The following is a 22668-nucleotide window of genomic DNA, read 5'->3' as shown; positions in this document are numbered from 1 at the left end:
TCTGTGTTCAACAGTCACATTCCAATCTCGATACTACAGAGCCCAGAAGTAGAGTAGGGTTAAATGCCTTGCTCAAGGGCACATTGACAGATTTATCACCTTGTCGGCTCGGGTATTCGAATCAGTGACCTTTCGGTTACTGGCCCAACGCTCTCACTGCTAGGCTACCTGCCGCCCCTCTACTCTACTGTAATGTAGTGTCCTGGTTGGTGGAGAGAATTTTGCAGTTTTAAAACTTATGTCCTGGAATTCTTCAAATTTTGTCATGGGTTTCAAAGAAAATGTTGCAGTTTTAAATCTAATTTTCTTGAAATTCTATAAATTTTGCCATGTCTAATGTGTATTAATGTAATATTTGAGTGACTCAAATTACAACAATATAAATGGGATAAAAAAATAAAAAAAAATACATCAGCTGGACATGGGTTAGTTGATCTGGACATTTCTGACAAGTTATAAATAGCTCTCTAAGGCATGCAATGACTAACATGACAAGAGGAACTGATGATGCACTACCCTATTTCGAAATTGCACCTTGTGTATTCTACTATTACAACTTCCAAGAGTATGTTTAAAGCCGGACTGAGTGAGTGGGGGGGGGGGGGGGGGGAACAATGTACAGTTACAAGAGGACAAGGCATCATACCCTGGGTGGTTCTGAACATAATGAGCCGGTTTGTTTATTGTGAAAAGTCGCCGCGGCACACACACGACTCCTTTCTATGCGCACCAAAATTACTATCTGTTTCTCTGAATTGCCTTGTGAAAGCGGAGTACGCCCAGAACTCACTTCGTCACTCCTCCACTGGGCTGACTTCTTTCCATTGCGTCCTGGGGCATCAGCTGGCCTTGGCCCCGTGGCCAGACCGAGGCCCCTGCAGTGGACAAGTGGTTTCGGTGCACAGAGGAGGTTTGGAACGCTGCCCACGTGAGGATCCAGCGTGCCGTCCACCGCCAGAAGGAGCAGGTGAACCCACCGCAGTAAGGCTCCCGTGTTCCGTCTGGCTCTCCACCAGGAACCTGCTACTCCTGGTACTGTCACGCCTACTCCTGCTCGATGTTGCCGGTCTACTAACCACCACCCCTGGCAATCGTCATTACGCACACCTGGACCTCATCATCACCTTGATTACCTTCCCCTTGATTACCTTCCCTTTAGCCCTCAGTAGCCTCAGTCATCAGGCAGTATTGGTTTGTTTTCATTTACGGTCTGTACGCTTCTCATATTTTATTTATCTGCATTCTTCATTATCAAACTCACCTTCTGCACCTGCTTCCTGACTCCCGGCGTATACGTGACATATGGTTACATTATGGTTACCACTAATAAATAGTAATATTTTTAGCTAAGAATATAATATAATAAACAATTAAATGAAGGACAGATTTTATTGTCATTATATGCAAAAATATTTTGGAAATATGCACTGGTGGCTGGGGAGGCATCTCATTGTTTGAATGATGGCCCACGTCAATCTTGATACCAACTAAGGCTGACTTCTTTATGGAACAGTACAGTATGGTTTGTTGCCTGACTGGTTCCTGAGGAGAAGAAAAAAGGAGCAAAAACATGAGTTAATCTTCAGAAATAAGCATGAGTTAATCTGCCAAAATGAAGACAAAATGCTATGCATAATTATTATGATGTAAATTATAAGAACAACTTACATCCAGTTGTCAGCAGCAGGGAAAGAGATGCTTTGCCTCTGATCGTTAGGTTACTGCCAGACTGAACAAAACATAGAGAGCGTGTTAAAAGTAATGTAATGATTAACTAGGCTATTGACTCACCAAGACTAATTACACAATTTATTATAAATAATTTAGATACAAACTTCCTCTCAGTCAGCTCTCTGCCCATCACCTGCATTCAAAAGAGGTCAGCAACAGTCTTCTAATGGCTTCATGAAACAGTCCCCTCACCTCAACATAGACTCCACACTGAAATACTAAAATAAAAAGTAACAATTATCTCATTGACAATGACAGGCTGGGTCTGTAGCTCTATTCCATAATAGAAAAATTACGTATGTTTGTAAGAGTTAGCGAACTATCTGGTAAAGTGGTTAATTAATCTAGCTTTTTCCTGTCAAGCTAGCTTGCTAGCAAAGTTAGCTAGCTAGCTAGCTAGCTTACAAACAGTGTTCAAATTCTAATAAAACGTTACCTATCTAGCCTAGCTATAGTTTATCATATGACTTTGGCTTCATATGTTTGAATTTATTAATCAACTTTGCTTACCTTAATAAATAAAAAAATTATGTGCTTATTGGTAAGCAAGTTCAACCATCGTCCTCTTGCATCGTCATGCTGGAATGAGTCCCAGTCGGTATTAGATAGATCATCACGACCCGCCCGCCTGTGGGGAAAACAACCTGTGGTTACCTCGCTAGGTTACCCTTTTGTCTCACACAAAAATTTCACCTTTTTCAAACTCAATCTTCTTGTTTTCTGCTTGTTTTCATCAATTACAAAACTACATTTAAGAAAAATACAACATGTCAAAAATGTTCTACATTTCCTGCTCCTGAGCATTCTCACTACTTAGAAAAACGTAATATTGTAGGGTTTCCCTCATACCCCTTTTCATGAAGGTGCTAGCAGCCATGTGAGTGAGTGCTAGCTAGCTACCGACCAGAACAATAAACTAGCCAAGACCACCACCTGCCCTCCAGGACACCTACAGCCCGCGATGTCACAGGAAGGTCAAACAGATCATCAAGGACAACAACCACCCGAGCCACTGCCTGTTCACCCTGCTATCATCCAGAAAGCACGATCAGTACAGGTGCATCAAAGCTGGGACCGAGAGACTGAAAAACAGCTTCTATCTCAAGGCCATCACACTGTTATATGGCCATCACTAGCACATTAGAGGCTGCTGCTTATATACATAGACTTGAAATCACTGGCCACTTTAATAAATGGAACACTAGTCACTTTAATAATGTTTACATATTTTGCATTACTCATCTCATATACTGTAGTCGATTCTATTCTACTGTATCTTAGTCTATGCCACTGACATTGCCCGTCCATATATTTATATATTCTTAATTCCATTCCTTTACTTAGATGTGTGTGTATTGGGTGTATGTTGTGAAATTGTTAGATATTACATTTTCTTAAATGATTTGATTTGACCAGCAAAACCAACAAATGAACTATACAGCTAAAATTTGTGAGTGGAGTTACAAACAGGTAGCCATTTTCCATGCCAAATAACCTGAAGCCATAAGGCTCTTCTCGCAAGCTCTATTTCCCTAAGTTAGAGTTTTGAGAAATGTAGGTCTAGATTCTTGACCTGGTTACATGTACAATTAACAACACGGCAGCTTTTTGGCATGTTTTGTTATTTCTGTATGACAAAAAAATCTACAAGGAAGTTGGCTCTTTTACAGTGGGGGTCAATGAGAAAGAATGGTTGTTGGGGTGGGATAGGTGTGGGGTGTGGGTGGTCCATGGGTGGCTTTTGACCATTTTATTGGATTCCCCATTACTCAAAGGTAGGAAGAGGTTTGGTCCAAATCGGATGTTGGGTACAGATGTACTTTATTTGTTGAATATTATGTGAATCCTATAAAACAAAAAGGGCCGATTTAGGTCAATTAGCGGAATTTCTCAGAGATCAAAATAAAACTATAACAAAAGAATGTTTCAGGAACTACAGTAACGATTTCAGAACAGTCTGTGATGGTGGGTGTCATGGCTTGTAGAAATGACATGTAATGACTCGTGGAAGCTATAACGCATGATTAGACAGTAACATAGAGGAGTGTCACCCATCGCAGACAAACTGACTGCAAAAGCATCACTGTCAAGAGTCAAGATTCATTAGCTCATTCAACAAAGGACATAACACACCTCACTCATTATGTGATATGAAAGTAGGCCAACGTAGACGGTTTCATTTCCCACTGAACAATATTATCCTACCCCCAGTAGTAGACTATATGATTGTTTGGTTTCCCATTCAAGCCCACCAAAGGCTTGCAGAACTTTACAACAACTATTCCTTATGTGCGTTAAATAGAAATCGAAAAACATGAAATCTTTTTGAAGGGATGTCTGAAAAGTTATAGCCTACCTCATATCCTAACTCACTTATCATTGAATCGCTGACTTCCAAGAGATCCAGGCCGGTGATTGCATTTTCTATGAGAGAAAAGAGAAATGTCTTTGAGGACAATGCTGAATACCATACTGTGATCTCTTGTAGGCTACATTATAGCCAAAATGTAGCCTACAGTAGGGATGCTGTTTGGCGTATGCTGTGCACCACTGTGTGGTAGAAATATGAAGTGCAATGGGGACTGGGAAGAAAGCTGTGCCCTCCTCCAAATTGTTCCAAAGTTTGGAAAGAGCTGTAAATCCGGCAGCCTTTAACATAATATATTTGTATTTTCTTCAAATCTCACCGCCATTCCCTACTTCAAAGGGTGGTCCAAAATAGGGGAGTGCTGTGTGGTTGTTGGGGCGGCACAGGGGAGGGTAGTGTGTTTTTACCCTGGTTTACATTTGCTCTTCTGCTTTTGTTATGACCCTAACAAAGTTCAGAAACGTTTCTGAAGGTTTGGTATGGTGTGATATTATTAAGCTTTAGCTACTGCAGGTCTATGATATGAAGTCAGTGCACCCCGGCGCTCCAACCGACTCCGACAGTTGAACTTGAGGTGAGGATGACTGTTTCAGGCCTACCACAGTTACTTATATAATCTAACAATATGATGCTTAGCTTTCCAAAAAATATGAGGATGGAACATTTACGAATTACCCTCCTGTACGTCTATATCTGTATAGCAGTTGCCATCTGACATGTTGGTGTCATAGCAGTCCACCAGCATATCTCTATCTCTCTGGGGTTAGGCCATAACTTCACTTCCTTATATATATATATATATATACAGTACCAGTCAAAGGTTTGGACACACCATCTCATTGAAGACTTTGTCTTTATTTTTACTATTTTCTTTATTGTAGAATAATAGTGAAGACATCAAAACTATGAAATAACACATATGGAATCATGTCGTAACCAAAAAGTGTTAAACAAATCAAAATATATTTGAGATTTTTCAAAGTAGCCACCCTTTGCCTTGATGACAGCTTTGCACACTCTTGGCATTCTCTCAACCTGCTTCATGAGGTAGTCTCCTGGAATGCATTTCAATTAACAGGTGTGCCTTGTTAAAAGTTATGTGACAAGGTAGGGTTGGTATACAGAAGATAGCTAGGTGTCAGTGTCAGTTATGTGGAGGTGAGGATAGAGTCAAGCGCAGGACACAGAACTGAGTAAAATAACGTACTTTACTCTCGAAGAAACTCATAAGTCAAAATCCACGCAGGGATAAATAATCCTGACACAAAACAACTAACACGATGACAAGCAAACAATCACGTACAAAACATAATGAGAACCAGAGGGTTAAATAAGGAAAATAATCATAACGAGATGGGAACCAGGTGTGAACAATCAAGACATAACAAATGGAAAAAGAAACGTGGATCGGTGGTAGCTAGAAAGCCGGTGACGATGACCGCCGCACGAACAAGGAGAGGCACCAACTTCGGCGGAAGTCGTGACACTAGGTAAAAGACCAAGTCCATATTATAGTAAGAACAGCTCAAATAAGCAAAGAGAAACAACAGTCCATCATTACTTTAAGACATGAAGGTCAGTCAATCCGGAAAAAATGTCAAGAACTTTGAACGTTTCTTCAAGTGCAGTCGCAAAAAACATTAAGCGCAATGATGAAACTGGCGAGGATCGCCACAGGAAAGGACGACCCAGAGTTACCTCTGCTGCAGAGAATAAGTTCATTAGAGTTACCAGCCTCAAACTGCAGCCCAAATAAATGCTTCACAGACTTCAAGTAATAGACACATCTCAACATCAACTGTTCAGAGGAGACTGCATGAGTCAGGCCTTCATGCTCAAGTTGCTGCAAAGAAACCACTACAAAAGGACACCAATAAGAAGAAGAGACTTGCTTGGGCCAAGAAACACGAGCAATGGACATTAGACCGTGGAAATCTGTCCTATGGTCTGATGAGTCCAAATGTGAGATTTTTATTTCCAACCGCCATGTCTTTGTGAGACGCAGAGTAGGTGAACGGATTATCTCCACATGTGTGTTTCCCCCCGTGACGCATAGAGGAGGTGTGATGGTGTGGGGGTAATTTGCTGGTGACACTGTCAGTGATTTATTTAGAATTCAAGGAACACTTAACCAGCATGGCTACCACAGCATTTTTTAAAATTTTATTTCACCTTTATTTAACCAGGTAAACTAGTTGAGAACAAGTTATCATTTACAACTCCGTGTGTGTCCAAACCTTTGACTGGTACTGCAACACTCTCCACACCTTAGCACACATCGTTAGACCGCTGTGCCACTTGGAAAGTCAATTAGGCTATTCTAAGAATTGGAAGCAGAGAACAATTGAAAGCGGCAGCTCTAGCCGTTTTATTTTACTACACTTCCATTTTTATAATGTTATTTGAGGATTTATTTTAAAGCTGGCTTTAGACTAAAAACAAACTGCTAACTGCTAGCCTCCGGGCCCAAAACCACCTGTCTCTCATGGCTTCGCTCACCCCTGGATGTACCACCTGCCAGTATCTGAGCCAGAGAGTCGCTGAGCTGGAGGGGAGAGTATCTGTCTTGCGCCAGATCAAGGAGGACGAAGAACTCCTGGACTCCATGGTTGCACAAACCACCTCCAAAATCGACGACGTCACCTGCCCCTGGCTCGGCACCTCAACTTTTGGGGAGCCTGTAAAGGAGAAACTCCATTCGGTTCCCTTAAACAAGCCATGGCCCAGGCTAGGAACTTAACCAAAGGGCCTGGTCTGTTCCACCCCTTCTGCTCCGCCTCAGGATGCCTGGATTGCTGTCCGGGGAGTAAAGCACTCCAGGAAACGGAATCCATCAAATGTTTCGGAGATGCTACAATTGGGGAGAAGATTCGAGGTCCTGGAAGACCTGGAAGTGCATTCCAATCATACTGTACAGGGTCCCTCCGCTACATCTCTACTGCTGCCGTCTCACTCTCAGGTGGAAGTGCCCAAGCATACTCATCTGCGCTCCTTGCCCACTGCTAGGTCGTCAGACTCAGCTGCTAGCCCCCCTCAACCTGCTAGGAGGCAGATCACCCGGGAGAGGCCCTGTCATTTACCCAGTAAACCCATCTGTAGTCCTTCCGTTCTCGTGGTGGGTTCATCCATGGTCCGAAACGTTTCCATCCGGAAAGCTGAGACCTTCTGCTACCCTGGCGCTAGGATCCCTGACCTAAATTCCATGCTACCGCTACTTATTAGCAAGCACTCCGCCGCTTCAACTGTCATTGTCCAGGTTGGGTCTAATGACATTAAACTCCAGCAGTCAGAGAAATTGAGAGACGATTTTAAAACATTGATAAATACGCTGCTGGAATCTGGGAAGCAGTGCGTTGTTTCCGGTCAATTTCCATCCCCACGCTACACGGATATGGTTTTTAGTCGTATACGCCAATTACACACCTGGTTTAAGGGATACTGCTGCACGATGGGAATTCCATTTGTGGATAACTTTGCAGCTTTTACAGACCGACCAGGTCTATTTCTTCGGGACAATTTACATCTTAACAGGTATGGCTCCAGCATCCTCTCCACCAACATGTCTCTTACTCTTGCCTCATGTAGAGCCTTTGATACCTGACGTTGTGTATTTTCGGGGGTTGACTTTTGGGATTGTACGCTCCCCTATCAGACTACGTTCAATGCTCCTCTCCCAGTTTCATTAATTAGTCCCTCAATTGCAAATATGGAACAAACTACAGTTAACAACCTTTCTGCAATTCCTAGATTATTGTCCAATCACCGTATTGCGAATACTACTCACATGCAGAGAGGTATTGTTAGTAGTAATCTTGTCCCCATAAAATTGAGCTCTGTCAATAGCTCGAAAATGGTTTATTGCTCATCCAGTGCAGCTTCAGGTGCTACCTTGGATACTCCATCTGATATGAATTCCTGTAGCAATGGCATTGGAATAATTCATTTGAATGCTAGAAGCCTGATACAAAAGTTGGACTTTGTGAGACCAAAATGTCAATAATCAAATGTTGACGTATTGGTTGTATCTGAATCGTGGCTGTGTGATTCTGTGCCTGATTCAGATGTTCAGTTGATTGGGTACAATATTTATAGAGCTGATAGAGTTGGTAGAGGTGGTGGTATCGCGATTTATGTAAAATGCTGCTTAAATGTTTCTGTGTCCATATCAACCTCTGTCCCAAAGCAATATGAATGTCTAGTTTTAAATTTGGTACTTGGTAATAATGCTCGTTTAACTCTAGGAGGGGTATATCGCCCCCCCCCCCCCCCCAGCTCCTCCCTGTACTCTATGCAAATTATCTGATATACTGTCTAATTATGCAAACTCTGAATTACTGATTTTGGGAGATTTTAACCTGGATTGGCTTTCACCAGTATCCGATAAATTAAAAGACATTTGTACTGAGCTAAATCTAACTCAGCTGATAACTAAACCAACCCGTCCCAACTTTAAGAACCCAGTAAAATCTACTCTACTAGACATTATTCTAACAAATACCCCCCATAAATACACAGCCAGTGGGGTTTTTGCAAATGATATCAGTGACCACTGCCCTATTGCTTGTATTAGAGATACCAGGCTGAAACACTCTGATCCCTGTATAATCTCTAAGAGAAATTATAAACATTTCTCACAGCAAGCTTTTACCCTTGACTTATATCACTCTGAGTTTTTATCCACTTGCTGTTTTCTGGACCCGGTTTTAGCCCTTGCTTTTTTCTCTTCTATTGTTACCTCTATGTCTGATAAACATGCCCCGCTTAAGAATCACAGAGTAAGAAACCAAACCAGTTCTTGGTTCTCTCCTGAATTGTCAGGTCTTTTCCTGCAAAAGAATCGGGCCTGGGCCTTGGCGAGGAAAACGGGTACTCCAGCTGATTGGCTGTTTTTTAGGCAATTGAGAAATAAATGTACTGCAGCTGTCAAAAAGGCAAAATTAAATTACTTCCTTAATGCTATGACAGATTCTGCAGGAGATCCTGCAAAATTCTGGAAAACCGTTAATTCACTGAAACGGGGGAATTCTGCTGTTTCTCTTCCTAAGCAAATTACCTCAGATTCCTGTATCCTAAGTGAAAAAAATGATATTTGTGATGCTTTTAATAAGCATTTCATCTCTGCTGGTTTTTTATTTGAAAGGAAAAGTGGCCATTGTGGCACTGGCCAGTTAGTTGATTTTTCGTCTTGCTTTTCAACCGTTACTCTGAAAAATGGTAACACTGTTTTTAGTTTCCAGAAAATAACCGAAGCAGAGGTTCTAGCTGCCCTGTGTGCTATTGATACTAAGAAATCCTTAGGCGCTGACAATTTAGACCCGTTCTTACTTAAGTGTGCTGCACCTATCATTGCTGGTTCAGTGACACACATTTTTAATCTAACATTAAGCACAGGAATTATCCCTAAGGTGTGGAAAGCAGCTTTTGTTCTGCCATTACATAAGGGAGGTGACGGTAGTGATTTGGATAACTATCGACCCATCTCTAGGCTCCCTTGTCTGGCAAAGATCCTAGAATCTATAGTCAACAAACAGTTACAGTCTTTTCTTTCTGCTAACAGTATTCTTAGCACCAATCAATCTGGTTTTAGATCTAAACACAGTACCACATCGGCCACTATGCATGTTGTAAATGATATTGCAAATGCCTTAGATGATAGAAAGCACTGTGCTGCGTTGTTTGTAGATTTGACACTGTAGACCATGCTATCCTTTTGAGTAAGCTGTCATCTATAGGAGTGGGCACTGATGCCTGCCGATGGTTTTATGACTATCTTAAAGATAGAACTCAGGCCGTCATGGTCGACGGGGTCAAGTCTGACTCCTTACAGTTACTTAAAGGGGTCCCTCAGGGTTCAATAATTGGCCCACTATTGTTCTCACTTTATATAAACAACATTGGTGATGATGTCAGATATTGTAAATTCCATTTATATGCAGATGACACAGTGATGTACTCTATTGCTCCAACAGCGGACCAAGCTTTAATGCAGTTGGAGTCTGATTTTAGGATACTACAGGGGTCTCTTTTACAGCTTAAACTTGTTTTAAACGCTAAGAAAACAAATGTCATGTTTTTTTTCTAGGTCTAAACTCTCAGTTAGAAACACTTTTGTAATCACTAGCTTGGATGGTACTCAAATCAAACAGGTCTTTGCATATAAATATTTAGGGGTATGGTTAGATGATAGGCTTTCTTTTAAAAAACATGTTACTGAATTGGGAAAAAAGCTCAAATTCAAGATAGGGTTCCTTTACAGAAACAGAGCTCGTCTGTCCTTTGTAAATAGAAAACAAATTGTGCAGGCTACTTTTATGTCCGTTTTAGATTATGGTGATATTATCTATATGCATGCATCGGCAAACACATTAAAACCACTGGATGCTATTTACCATTGTGCACTCAGGTTTATCACGGGTGATAGTTACAAAACTCATCACTGTATCCTATATCAACATGTGGGTTGGGCCTCTCTATCTGTGAGGCGAGAGCAACATGCTCTTGTTTATTTATAAAGCGCTTCTTTTAAAACTACCTCCATATATATCATCATTAATTTCCACTATATTTACACATTTTAAAACCAGATCACAGATGTGGATTACATTAGAGACTCCTGCGGTCCCGACAGAGTTGGGTAGGACTGCCTTTAGTTCCTTTGCGCCTTATTTATGGAACAAACTGCAGATCCAACTTAAGTTAGACACTCTGGTGTCCCTTGCCCATTTTAAAAATGTTATGGAGGATCAATATGATGTTGTCTGTGATTGTTTCTGTTGAATTGTGTCTTTGTTTTGTATGTTTGAAATGTTCTTGTCTGTATGCCTAAAACTGTACATGTCAACATGTTTACACAGGGCACAGCCGTAAAAGAGATCCAGGTCTCAGTCTGTTTTCCCTGTTAAAATAAAGATTTAAAACTGCGACATGGCCAAGATAAAGCAAAGCAGTGCGACACAAACAACAACACAGAGTTACATGGAATAAACAAGCGTACAGTCAATAACACAATAGAAAAAAAGAAAGTCTATATACAGTGTGTGCAAATGGCATGAGGAGGTATGGCAATAAATAGGCCATAGTAGGAAAGTAATTACAATTTAGCAGATTAACACTGGAGTGATAGATGAGCAGATGATGGTGTGTAAGTAGTGATACTGGTGTGCAAAAGAGCAGCAAAGTAAATAAAAACAATATGGGGATGAAGTAGGTAGATTGGGTGGGCTATTTACAGATGGACTATGTACAGCTGCAGCGATCGGTTAGCTGCTCAGATAGCTGATGTTTAAAGTTAGTGAGGGAAATGTAAGTCTCCAGCGATTTATTTTTTATTTAGTTTTTTTTTAAATATATATATTTTTTTATTTTTGTAATTTTTTTTTTTCAATTCGTTCCAGTCACTGACAGCAGAGAACTGGAAGGAAAGGCGGCCAAAGGAGGTGTTGGCTTTGGGGATGACCAGTGAGATATACCTGCTGGAGCGCGTGCTACGGGTGGGTGTTGTTATCGTGACTAGTGAGCTGAGATAAGGCGGAGCATTACCTCGCTTTGGTAACAAAACGGATGGCACTGTGATAGACTGCATCCAATTTGCTGAGTAGAGTATTGGAAGCTATTTTGTAGATGACATCGCCGAAGTCGAGGATCGGTAAGATAGTCAGTCAGTTTTACTAGGGTAGGTTTGGCGGCGTGAGTGAAGGAGGCTTTGTTGCAAAATAGGAAGCCGATTCTAGATTTGATTTTGGATTGGAGATGTTTGATGTGAGTCTGAAAGTAGAGTTTACAGTCTAGCCAGACACCTAGGTATTTGTAGTTGTCCACATATTCGAGGTCAGAACCGTCCAGAGTAGTGATGCTAGTCGGGTGGGCGGGTGTGGGCAGCGATCGGTTGAAAAGCATGCATTTGGTTTTGCTAGCGTTTAAGAGCAGTTCGAGGCCACGGAAGCAGTGTTGTATGGCATTGAAGCCCGTTTGGAGGTTTGTTAACACAGTGTCCAAAGAAGGGCCAGATGTATACAGAATGGTGTCGTCTGTGTAGAGGTGGATCAGGGCATCACCCGTAGCAAGAGCGACATCGTTGATATATACAGAGAAAAGAGTCGGCCCGAGAATTGAACCCTGTGGTACCCCTATAGAGACTGCCAGAGTTCCGGACAACAGGCCCTCCAATTTTACACACTGAACTCTGTTTGCGAAGTAGTTGGTGAACCAGGCAAGGCAGTCATTTGAGAAACCAAGACTGTTGAGTCTGCCAATAAGAATGTGGTGATTGACAGAGTCGAAAGCCTTGGCCAGGTCTATGAATACAGCTGCACAGTATTGTCTCTTAGCGATGGAGGTTAGGATATTGTTTAGGAATTTGAGTGTGGCTGAGGTGCACCCATGACCAGATTGCATAGCAGAGAAGGGGTGGTGGGATTCGAAATGGTCGGTTATCTGTTTGTTAACTGGCTTTCGAAAACTTTAAAATGGCAGGGTAGGATAGATATAGGTCTGTAGCAGTTTGGGTCTAGAGTGTCTCCCCCTTTGAAGAGGGGGATGACCGCAGCAGCTTTCCAATCTTTGGGGATCTCAGACGATAAGAAAGAGAGGTTGAACAGGCAAGTAATAGGGGTTGCAGCAATTTTTGCTGATCATTTTAGAAAGAGAGGGTCCAGATTGTCTAGCCCTGCTGATTTGTAGGGGTCCAGATTTTGTAGCTCTTTCAAAACATCAGCTATCTGGATTTGGGTGAAGGAGAAATGGGGGAGGCTTGGGCAAGTTGCTGTGGGGGGGTGCAGGGCTGTTGACCAGGGTAGGGGTGGCCAGTTGGAAAGCATGGCCACCCGTAGAAAAATGCTTATTGGAATTCTCAATTATCATGGATTTATCGTTGGTGACAGTGTTTCCTAGCCTCAGTGCAGTGGGCAGCTGGGAGGAGGTGCTCTTATTCTCCATGGACTTCACAGTGTCCCAGAACTTTTTGGAGTTTTTGCTGCAGGATGCAAAGTTCTGCTTGAAAAAGCTAGCCTTAGCTTTCTTAACTGCCTGTGCATATTGGTTCCTAACTTCCCTGAAAAGTTGCATATCTCGGGGGCTATTCGATACTAATGCAGTACGCCACAGGATGTTTTTGTGCTGGTCAAGGGCAGTCAGGTCTGGAGTGAACCACAGGCTATATCTGTTCCTGGTCCTAATTTTATTGAATGGGGCACGCATATTTAAGATTGTGAGGAAAGTCCTTTTAAAGAATAACCAGGCATCTTCTACAGACGGAATGAGGACAATATCCTTCCAGGATACCTGGGCCATGTTGGTTAGAATGGCCTGCTCTCTGAAGTGTTTTAGGGAGTGTTTGACAGTGATGAGGGGTGGTCGTTTGACCGCTGACCCATTACGGATGCAAGCAATGAGGCAGTGATCGCTGAGATCCTGGTTGAAGACAGCAGAGGTGTATTTGGAGGGCAGGTTGGTTAGGATGATATTGATGAGCGTGCCTGTGTTTACAGATTTGGGTTGTACCTGGTATGTTCATTGATCATTTGTGTGAGATTGAGGGCATCAAGCTTAGATTGTAGGATGGCCGGGGTATTAAGCATGTCCCAGTTTAGGTCACGTAACAGCACGAACTTTGAAGATAGATGGGGGGCAATTAATTCACATATGGTGTCCAGGGCACAGCTGGGGGCAGAAGGTGGTCTATAGCAAGCGGCAACAGTGAGAGACTTGTTTCTGGAAAGGTGGATTTTTAAAAGTAGAAGCTCAAAATTGTGAATAACTCACCACAGGTTAATGAGAAGTGTGCTTGAAAGGATGCACATAACTCTGCAATGTTGGGTTGTATTGGAGAGAGTCTCAGTATTAAATCATTTTCCACACATAGTCTGTGTCTGTATTTAGTTTTCATGCTAGTGAGGGCCGAGAATCCACTCTCACATAGGTACGTGGTTGCAGAGCGCATCACTGTCTTAACAGCACGATTTGCCAAGGCAGGATACTCTGAGCGCAGCCCTACTCTGAGCGCAGAAATCTGGCAGTAGCTCTGATTAAATAACATTTTCATAGAATCGCTTGTTGCAATTTCGATAAGTCCCTCTTGTTCAGATATCGGTAAGTGGACTGGAGGCGGGGGATGAAAGGGATAACGAATCCAGTTGTTTGTGTCATCTGTTTTGGAAAAGTACCTACATAATTGCGCACCCAACTCACTCATGTGCATCGCTATATCACATTTGACATTGTCCGTAAGCATGAGTTCATTTGCACACAAAAAAAAATCATACAATGATGAAAAGACCTGTGTGTTGTTTTTGTTAATGCAGACAGAGAAGAGCTCTAACTTCTTAACCATAGCCTCAATATTGTCCCGCACATTGAATATAGTTGCAGAGAGTCCCTGTAATCCTAGATTCAGATCATTCAGGCGAGAAAAAACATCACCCAGATAGGCCAGTCATGTGGGAAACTCATCATCATGCAAGGAGTCAGACAAGTGAAAATTATGGTCAGTAAAGAAAACTTTAAGCTCTCAATTAAAAAAAACAAGTCAATACTTTACACCTTGATAACCAGCGCACTTCTATATGTTGTAAACGCGTTACATGGTCGCTGCCCATATCATTGCATAGTGCAGAAAATACATGAGAGTTCAGGGGCCTTGCTTTAACAAAGTTAACCATTTTCACTGTAGTGTCCAAAACATTGTTCAAGCTGTCAGGCATTAGTTTGGCAGCAAGAGCCTCTCGGTGGATGCTGCAGTGTACCCAAGTGGCGTCGGGAGCAACTGCTTGCACGTGCGTTACCACTTCACTATGTCTCCCTGTCATGGCTTTTGCGCCATCAGTACAGATACCAACACATCTTGACCACCAAAGTCAATTTGATGTCACAAAGCTGTCCAGTACTTAAAAAATATCCTCTCCTGTTGTCCGGGTTTCCAGAAGAGGATGTCTTCATTAATTGACCCCCCATAAATTTAACCTCTCTAGGGTAGGGGGCAGTATTTGCACGGCCGGATAAAAAACGTACCCGATTTAATCTGGTTATTACTACTGCCCAGAAACTAGAATATGCATATAATTATTGGCTTTGGATAGAAAACACCCTAAAGTTTCTAAAACTGTTTGAATGGTGTCTGTGAGTATAACAGAACTCATATGGCAGGCAAAAACCTGAGAAGATTCCTTACAGGAAGTGGCCTGTCTGACCATTTCTTGGGCTTCTACATTCTCTTTATTGAAGACTGAGGATCTCTGCTGTAACGTGACACTTCCTACGGCTCCCATAGGCTCTCAGAAGGCGGCAAAAAGCTGAATGATGTCTTTGCAGCCCCTGGCTGAAAAACATTAGCGCATTTGGATGGTGGTCGAGCAGAGGACAATGAGACATGGTGCACGAGGCGACACCATGTTTTTATTTTCTCTGTCTTTGAACGTAAACAGGGTTTCCCGGTCGGAATATTATCGCTTTTTTAGGAGAAAAATAGCATAAAAATTGATTTTAAACAGCGGTTGACATGCTTCGAAGTACGGTAATGGAATATTTAGAATTTTTTTGTCACGAAACGCGTCGGGCGCGTCACCCTTCGGATAGTGTCTTGAACGCACGAACAAAACAGACGATATTTGAACATAACTATGGATTATTTTGAACCAAACCAACATTTGTTATTGAAGTAGAAGTCCTGGGAGTGCATTCTGACGAAGAACAGCAAAGGTAATCCAATTTTTCTTATAGTAAATCTGACTTTGGTGAGGGCTAAACTTGGTGGGTGTCTAAATAGCTAGCCTGTGATGGCTGGGCTATCTACTCAGAATATTGCAAAATGTGCTTTCACCGAAAAGCTATTTTAAATTCGGACATAGCGATTGCATAAAGGAGTTCTGTATCTATAATTCTTAAAATAATTATGTTTTTTGTGAATGTTTATCGTGAGTAATTTAGTAAATTCACCGGAAGTTTGCGGTGGGTATGCTAGTTCTGAACGTCACATGCTAATGTAAAAAGCTGGTTTTTGATATAAATATGAACTTGATTGAACAAAACATGCATGTATTGTTTAACATAATGTCCTAGGATTGTCATCTGATGAAGATCATCAAAGGTTAGTGCTGCATTTAGCTGTGGTTTGGGTTTATGTGACATTATATGCTAGCTTGAAAAATGGGTGTCTGATTATTTCTGGCTGGGTACTCTGCTGACATAATCTAATGTTTTGCTTTTGTTGTAAAGCCTTTTTGAAATCGGACAGTGTGGTTAGATTAACGAGAGTCTTGTCTTTAAAATGGTGTAAAATAGTCATATGTTTGAGAAATTGAAGTAATAGCATTTCTAAGGTATTTGAATAACGTGCCACGGGATTCCACTGGCTGTTGAGTAGGTGGGACGATTTCGTCCCACCTACCCTAGAGAGGATAACAGACATATACCAGGAGCTGTGCCAGGCCCGCCACGTCTGTTGACTCATCCAGCTGTAATGCATAGAATTCACTGGCTTGTATGCAAAGCAGTAATTGTTTCAAAACATCTCCTACCGTGTCACTGATGCATCGTGAAACAGTGTTGTTTGATGAAGGTATTGTCTGTATAGATTTTGTTGGCCTTTTCCCCCAGCATTGTCCCAGCCATATCCGCGGCAGCAGGAATAATTTAGTCCTCCACAATAGTATGGGGCTTGTCTGTCCTAGTCACTCGGTAGCTCACCATGTGGAGTTGCAATCTACTGCAGACATAGCTTGCAAAGTTCTGTCATACTTCCAGGTCTATGCCCAAACAGTTCGAGCTTCTAATTTTAAAAATGAATCTCTCCAGAAATAAGTCTCTCACTGTTGCCACCTGTTATAGACCCCCCTCAGCTCCCAGCTGTGCCCTGGACACCATATGTGAATTGATTGCCCCTCGTATCTTCAGAGTTCGTTCTGTTAGGTGACCTAAACTGGGATATGCTTAACACCCCGGCAGTCCTACAATCTAAGCTAGATGCCCACCATCTCACACAAATTATCAAGGAACCCACCAGGTACAACCCTAAATCTGTAAATATGGGCACCCTCATAGATATTATCCTGACCAACTTGCCCTCCAAATACACATCTGCTGTTTTCAATCAGGATCTCAGCGATCGCTGCCTCATTGCCTGCATCCGCTATGGGTCCGCGGACAAACGACCACCCCTCATCACTGTCAAACGCTCCCTAAAACACTTCCGCGAGCAGCCCTTTCTAATCAACCTGGCCCGGGTATCCTGGAAGGATATTGACCTCATCCCGTCAGTCGAGGAAGACTGGTCGTTCTTTAAAAGTAATTTCCTCACCATCTTAAATAAGCATGCCCCTTTAAAAAAAATTTGGAACAGATATAGCCCTTGGTTCACTACAGACCTGACTGCCCTCGACCAGCACAAAAACATCCTGTGGCGGACTGCAATAGCATCGAATTGTCCCCGCGATATGCAACTGTTCAGGGAAGTCAGGAACCAATTACAAGCAGTCAGTCAGGAAAGCAAAAGCTAGCTTTTTCAAACAGAAGTTTGCATCCTGTAGCTCTAACTCTAAAAAGTTTTGGGACACTGAAGTCCATGGAGAATAAGAGCACCTCCTCCCAGCTGCCCACTGCACTGAGGCAAGGTAACACTGTCACCACCGATAAATCTATGATAATTGAGAATTTCAATAAGCATTTCTCTACTGCTGGCCATACTTTCTTCCTGGCGACCCAAACCCCGGCCAACAGCTCCGCACCCACAGCAGCTACTTGCCCAAGCCTCCCCAGCTTCTCCTTCACCCAAATCCAAATAGCAGATGTTCTGAAAGAGCTGCAAAACCTGGACCCCTACAAATCAGCTGGGCTAGACAATCTGAACCCTCTCTTTCTAAAATTATCCGCCGCCATTGTTGCAACCCCTATTACCAGTCTGTTCAACCTCTCTTTCGTATTTTCCGAGATCCCTAAAGATTGGAAAGCTGCCTCGGTCATCCCCTTCTTCAAAGGGGGTGACACTCTAGACCCAAACTGTTATAGACCTATATCCATCCTGCCCTGCCTTTCTAAAGTCTTTGAAAGCCAAGTTAATAAAACAGATCACTGACCATTTCGAATCCCACCGTACGCTGTGCAATCCAGTTTTCAAGCTGGTCACGGGTGCACCGCAGCCTCTAAACGATATCCTAACCGCCATCGATAAAAGATTGTACTGCGCAGCAGACTTCAGCGACCTGGCAAAAGCTTTCGACTCTGTCAATCACAGTATTCTTATCGGCAGATTCAACAGCCTTGTTTCTCAAATGACTGCCTCGCCTGGTTCACCAACTACTTCTCAGACAGAGTTCAGTGTGTCAAATCGGAGGACCTGTTGTCCGGACATCTGGCAGTCTCTATGGGGGTACCACAGGGTTCAAATCTCGGGCCGACTCTTTTCTCTGTATATATCAACGATGTCGCTCTTGCTACGGGTGATTCCCTGATCCACCTCTACGCAGATGACACCATTCTGTATACATCTGGCCCTTCTTTGGACACTGTGTTAAACCTCCAAACGAGCTTCAATGCCATACAACAGTCCTTCCGTGGCCTCCAACTGCTCTTAAACGCTAGTAAATGCATGCTCTTCAACCGTTCGTTGCCCGCCCGCACCCGGCCGCTCTACTAGCATCACTACTCTGGATGGTTCTGACTTAGAATATGTGGACATCTACAAATACCCAGGTGTCTGGCTAGACTGTAAACTCTCCTTCCAGACTCACATTAAGCATCTCCAATCCAAAATGAAATCTAGAATCGGCTTCCTATTTTGCAACAAAGCCTCCTTCACTCATGCCGCCAAACATACCCTAGTAAAACTGACTATCCTACCGATCCTTGACTTCGGCGATGTCATTTACAAAATAGCCTCCAACACTCTACTCAGCAAACTGAATGCAGTCTATCACAGTGCCATCAGTTCTGTCACCAAAGCCCCATATACCACCCACCACTGCGACCTGTATGCTCTAACCGGCTAGCCCTCGCTACATATTCGCCGCCAGACCCACTGGCTCCAGGTCATCTATAAGTCTTTGCTAGGTAAAGCTCTGCCTTATCTCAGCTCACTGGTCACGATAACAACACCCACTCGTAGCACGCGCTCCAGCAGGCATATCTCACAGGTCATCCCCAAAGCCAACACCTCAGTTGGCCGCCTTTCCTTCTAGTTCTCTGCTGCCAATGACTGGAACAAATTGTAAAAATAAATAAATATAAAATGAATAAATAAAATCGCTGAAGGAGACATATCTCCCTCACTAACTTTAAACATCAGCTATCTGAGCAGCTAACTGATCGCTGCACATAGCCCATCTGTCAATAGCCCATCCAATCTACCGTCCTCATCCCCATATTGTTTTTATTTACTTTTTTGCTGTTTTGCACACCACTATTTCTACTTGCACATCTATCACTCCAGTTAATTTGCTAAATTGTAATTACTTGCTACTATGGCCTATTTATTGCTTTCCCTCCTCACGCCATTTGCACACACTATATATAGACTTTCTTTTTTTCTATTGTGTTATTGACACTACGCTTGTTTATTCCATGTGTAACTCTGTTTTGTGTCGCACTGCTTTGCTTTATCTTGGCCATGTCGCAGTTGTAAATGAGAACTTGTTCTCAACTAGCCTACCTGGTTAAATAAAAGTGAAATAAAAAATAAGACTCTTCTGGCCCCTTCTTATTAATGGTATATGTTGCTTTTATACATGCCTTACTACTCAAAAGTAGTCTTCATTCTCACTCAAAAAACTCACTTGGCTTATTTTTTTAAATTGGCACGTTTTGTTTCTAAATGTCTGCGCAAAAGTGAAGGTTTCATTGTGAGATAGTACTTTTGCACATATAATACACTGTGGCTGAGAAAAGGCACTACTCCCAATATAAGTGAACCCCAAATCAATGTAGTTCTCATCATATTTGCGCCTCTTCGATGGTCCAACGTCCCCGTCTGTTGTTCGGTGCTTTCCCGGGTAAGGGGGCAGTCGCTCTTCAGCTGCATCAGATTCACAACTGTCAGTTTCCATGCTAGCTGGGCTAACAACAAATGTAGAATTACTGATGCTAGCATTGGATGTGCTCGTGGAAGCAGAACAACTTGTCGACAGGTGCAGGCGTAGTACTGTAGTACTACCAGTAGAGCTGGTATGTGTCTATGGATGCGGGCCCTACTTTTTTTTAAACCATTTATCCATTTTCAAGCAAACGGAATGAGCAGCATATGGACAGCATTTGTGGAATTCCCGCAAAAGAGTAACGGTTCATGTGATTGGATGTTAATTATTTGACTAGGCTACCTGTATTTGACATCGTGTTGTTATTTCGCTGAACACTAGATAGTTTAATTTTATTTTTGGCAGTGAAACGAGGCTACTCAGGCGAGAAAAAAAATCTCACCCAAATGTATAACCCCGTTGGAAAATATAAATGGACAGTAAGAAAATGTGAAGAAATAAAAAAATATTTGGTGTACCCCCAGTTTGGGAATACCTGTATTAGGCTATAACTAGCAATGCAAATGGATTTCTGATTCGAATAATATTACTACACAGATCATACATGTAACATTAGTTAGCAAGCCAGAAAGCTAACGTTTGCTAGCTAACCGTACGCTTTTACTTGCAATAAAACGACTTTCTGACAAAATTAGAAACTTATCTGAAAATGTAGCTAGACTCTTACCCGCATACATGGCAGACTAGAACCATTTAACTCTGTTTTGTTTCTGGCCAGCATTGTGTCAAGTCACTCCAGTTCACACAGACCGGTTCACACTGACCGTGGCTTATGCAGAATGTAGCCCATCACTTTTTCCATCTGATCTGTCGATAGCGCCTGCTAAATTCAGGGCATCAATGTTGTTAAGAAAAGCAGCAAATGTTCAATCTTTCAAAAACGGCACGATAGAAAGGACTGTCAACACATACTTAACAGCTCACGTTATAAACTCAGCAAAAAAAGAAACGTCCCTTTTTCAGGACCCTGTCTTTCAAAGATAATTCTTAAAAGTCCAAATAACTATACAGATCTTCATTGTAAAGGGTTTAAACACCGTTTCCCATTCTTGTTCAATTAACCATAAACAATTAATGGACATGCACCTGTGGAACGATCGTTAAGAAACTAACAGCTTACAGACGGTAGGCAATTAAGGTCACAATTATGACAATTTAGGAAACTAAAGAGGCCTTTCTACTGACTCTGAAAAACACCTAAAGAAAGATGCCCAGGGTTCCTGCTCATCTGCGTGAACGTGCCTTAGGCATGCTGCAAGGAGGCATGAGGACTGCAGATGTGGCCAGGGCAATAAATTGAAATGTCTGTACTGTGAGACGCTGAAGACAGCGCTACGGGGAGACAGGATGGACAGCTGATCGTCCTCGCAGTGGCAGACCACGTGTAACAACACCTGCACAGGATGGGCACATCCGAACATCACACCTGCGGGACAGGTACAGGATGTCAACAACAACTGCCCGAGTTACACCAGGAACGCACAATCCCTCCATCAGTGCTCAGACTGTCTGCAATAGGCTGAGAGAGGCTGGACTGAGGGCTTGTAGGCCTGTTGTAAGGCAGGTCCTCACCAGACATCACAGGCAACAATGTCGCCTATGGGCACAAACCCACCGTCGCTGGACCAGACAGGACTGGCAAAAAGTGGTCTTCACTGACGAGTCGCGGTTTTGTCTCACAAGGGGTGATGGTCGGATTCACATTTATCGTCGAAGGAATGAGTGTTACACTGAGGCCTGTACTCTGAAGCGGGATCGATTTGGAGGTGGAGGGTCCGTCATGGTCTGGGGCGGTGTGTCACAGCATCATCGAATTGAGCTTGTCGTCATTGCAAGCAATCTCAACGCTGTGCGTTACAGGGAAGACATCCTCCTCCCTCATGTGGTACCCTTCCCGCAGGCTCATCCAGACATAACCCTCCAGCCATACTGCTCGTTGTGTGTGTGATTTCCTACAGGACAGAAATGTCAGTGTACTGCCATGGCGAGCGAAGAGCCCGGATCTCAATCCCATTGAGCACGTCTGGGACCTGTTGGATCGGAGGGTGAGGGCTAGGGCCATTCCCCCCAGAAATGTCTGGGAACTTGCAGGTGCCTTAGTGGAAGAGTACGGTAATATCTTACAGCAAGAACTGGCAAATCTGGTGCAGTCCATGAAGCGGAGATGCACTGCAGTACTTAATGCAGCTGGTGGCCACACCAGATTCTGACTGTTACTTTTGATTTTGAACCCCCTTTTGTTCAGGGACACATTATTCCATTTCTGTTAGTCACATGTCTGTGGAACTTGTTCAATTTGTGTCTCAGTTGTTGAATCTTATTTTCATACAAATATTTACACGTTAAGTTTGCTGAAAACAAATGCAGTTGACAGTGAGAGGATATTTCTTTTTTTGCTGAGTTTAGACAGAAGTAGGCTACATGGCAGACCAATCGAAACTCATCTCCCGGCATGTCCAGCCCATCCATTATCTCAGCCAATCATGGCTGTCTTTTTCCATAGCTGAACCAACTAAGTTCGTAATTGAACAATTTTATTCGTATTTATGGATG

The 22668-nt window shown here is 42.7% G+C and overlaps 1 long non-coding RNA gene across 1 annotated transcript; it reads right to left on the bottom strand.

The window, feature by feature from the left end:
• Positions 1-607: 607 nt before the first annotated feature.
• Positions 608-21555, bottom strand: LOC106603474 (uncharacterized). The gene is made up of 6 exons (XR_001328419.3): positions 20783-21555; positions 4088-4155; positions 2242-2359; positions 1865-1949; positions 1669-1729; positions 608-1542 (listed from the first exon to the last, which is right to left on the bottom strand). It is a non-coding gene; the product is annotated as an uncharacterized LOC106603474 (long non-coding RNA).
• Between the last annotated feature and the right edge of the window lie 1113 nt (positions 21556-22668).

This window comes from Salmo salar, chromosome 04, assembly GCF_965601325.2.
Source record: "Salmo salar chromosome 04, fSalSal1, whole genome shotgun sequence".
NCBI lineage: Eukaryota > Metazoa > Chordata > Actinopteri > Salmoniformes > Salmonidae > Salmo > Salmo salar.
This window is presented reverse-complemented; position numbering and strand designations above follow the sequence as displayed.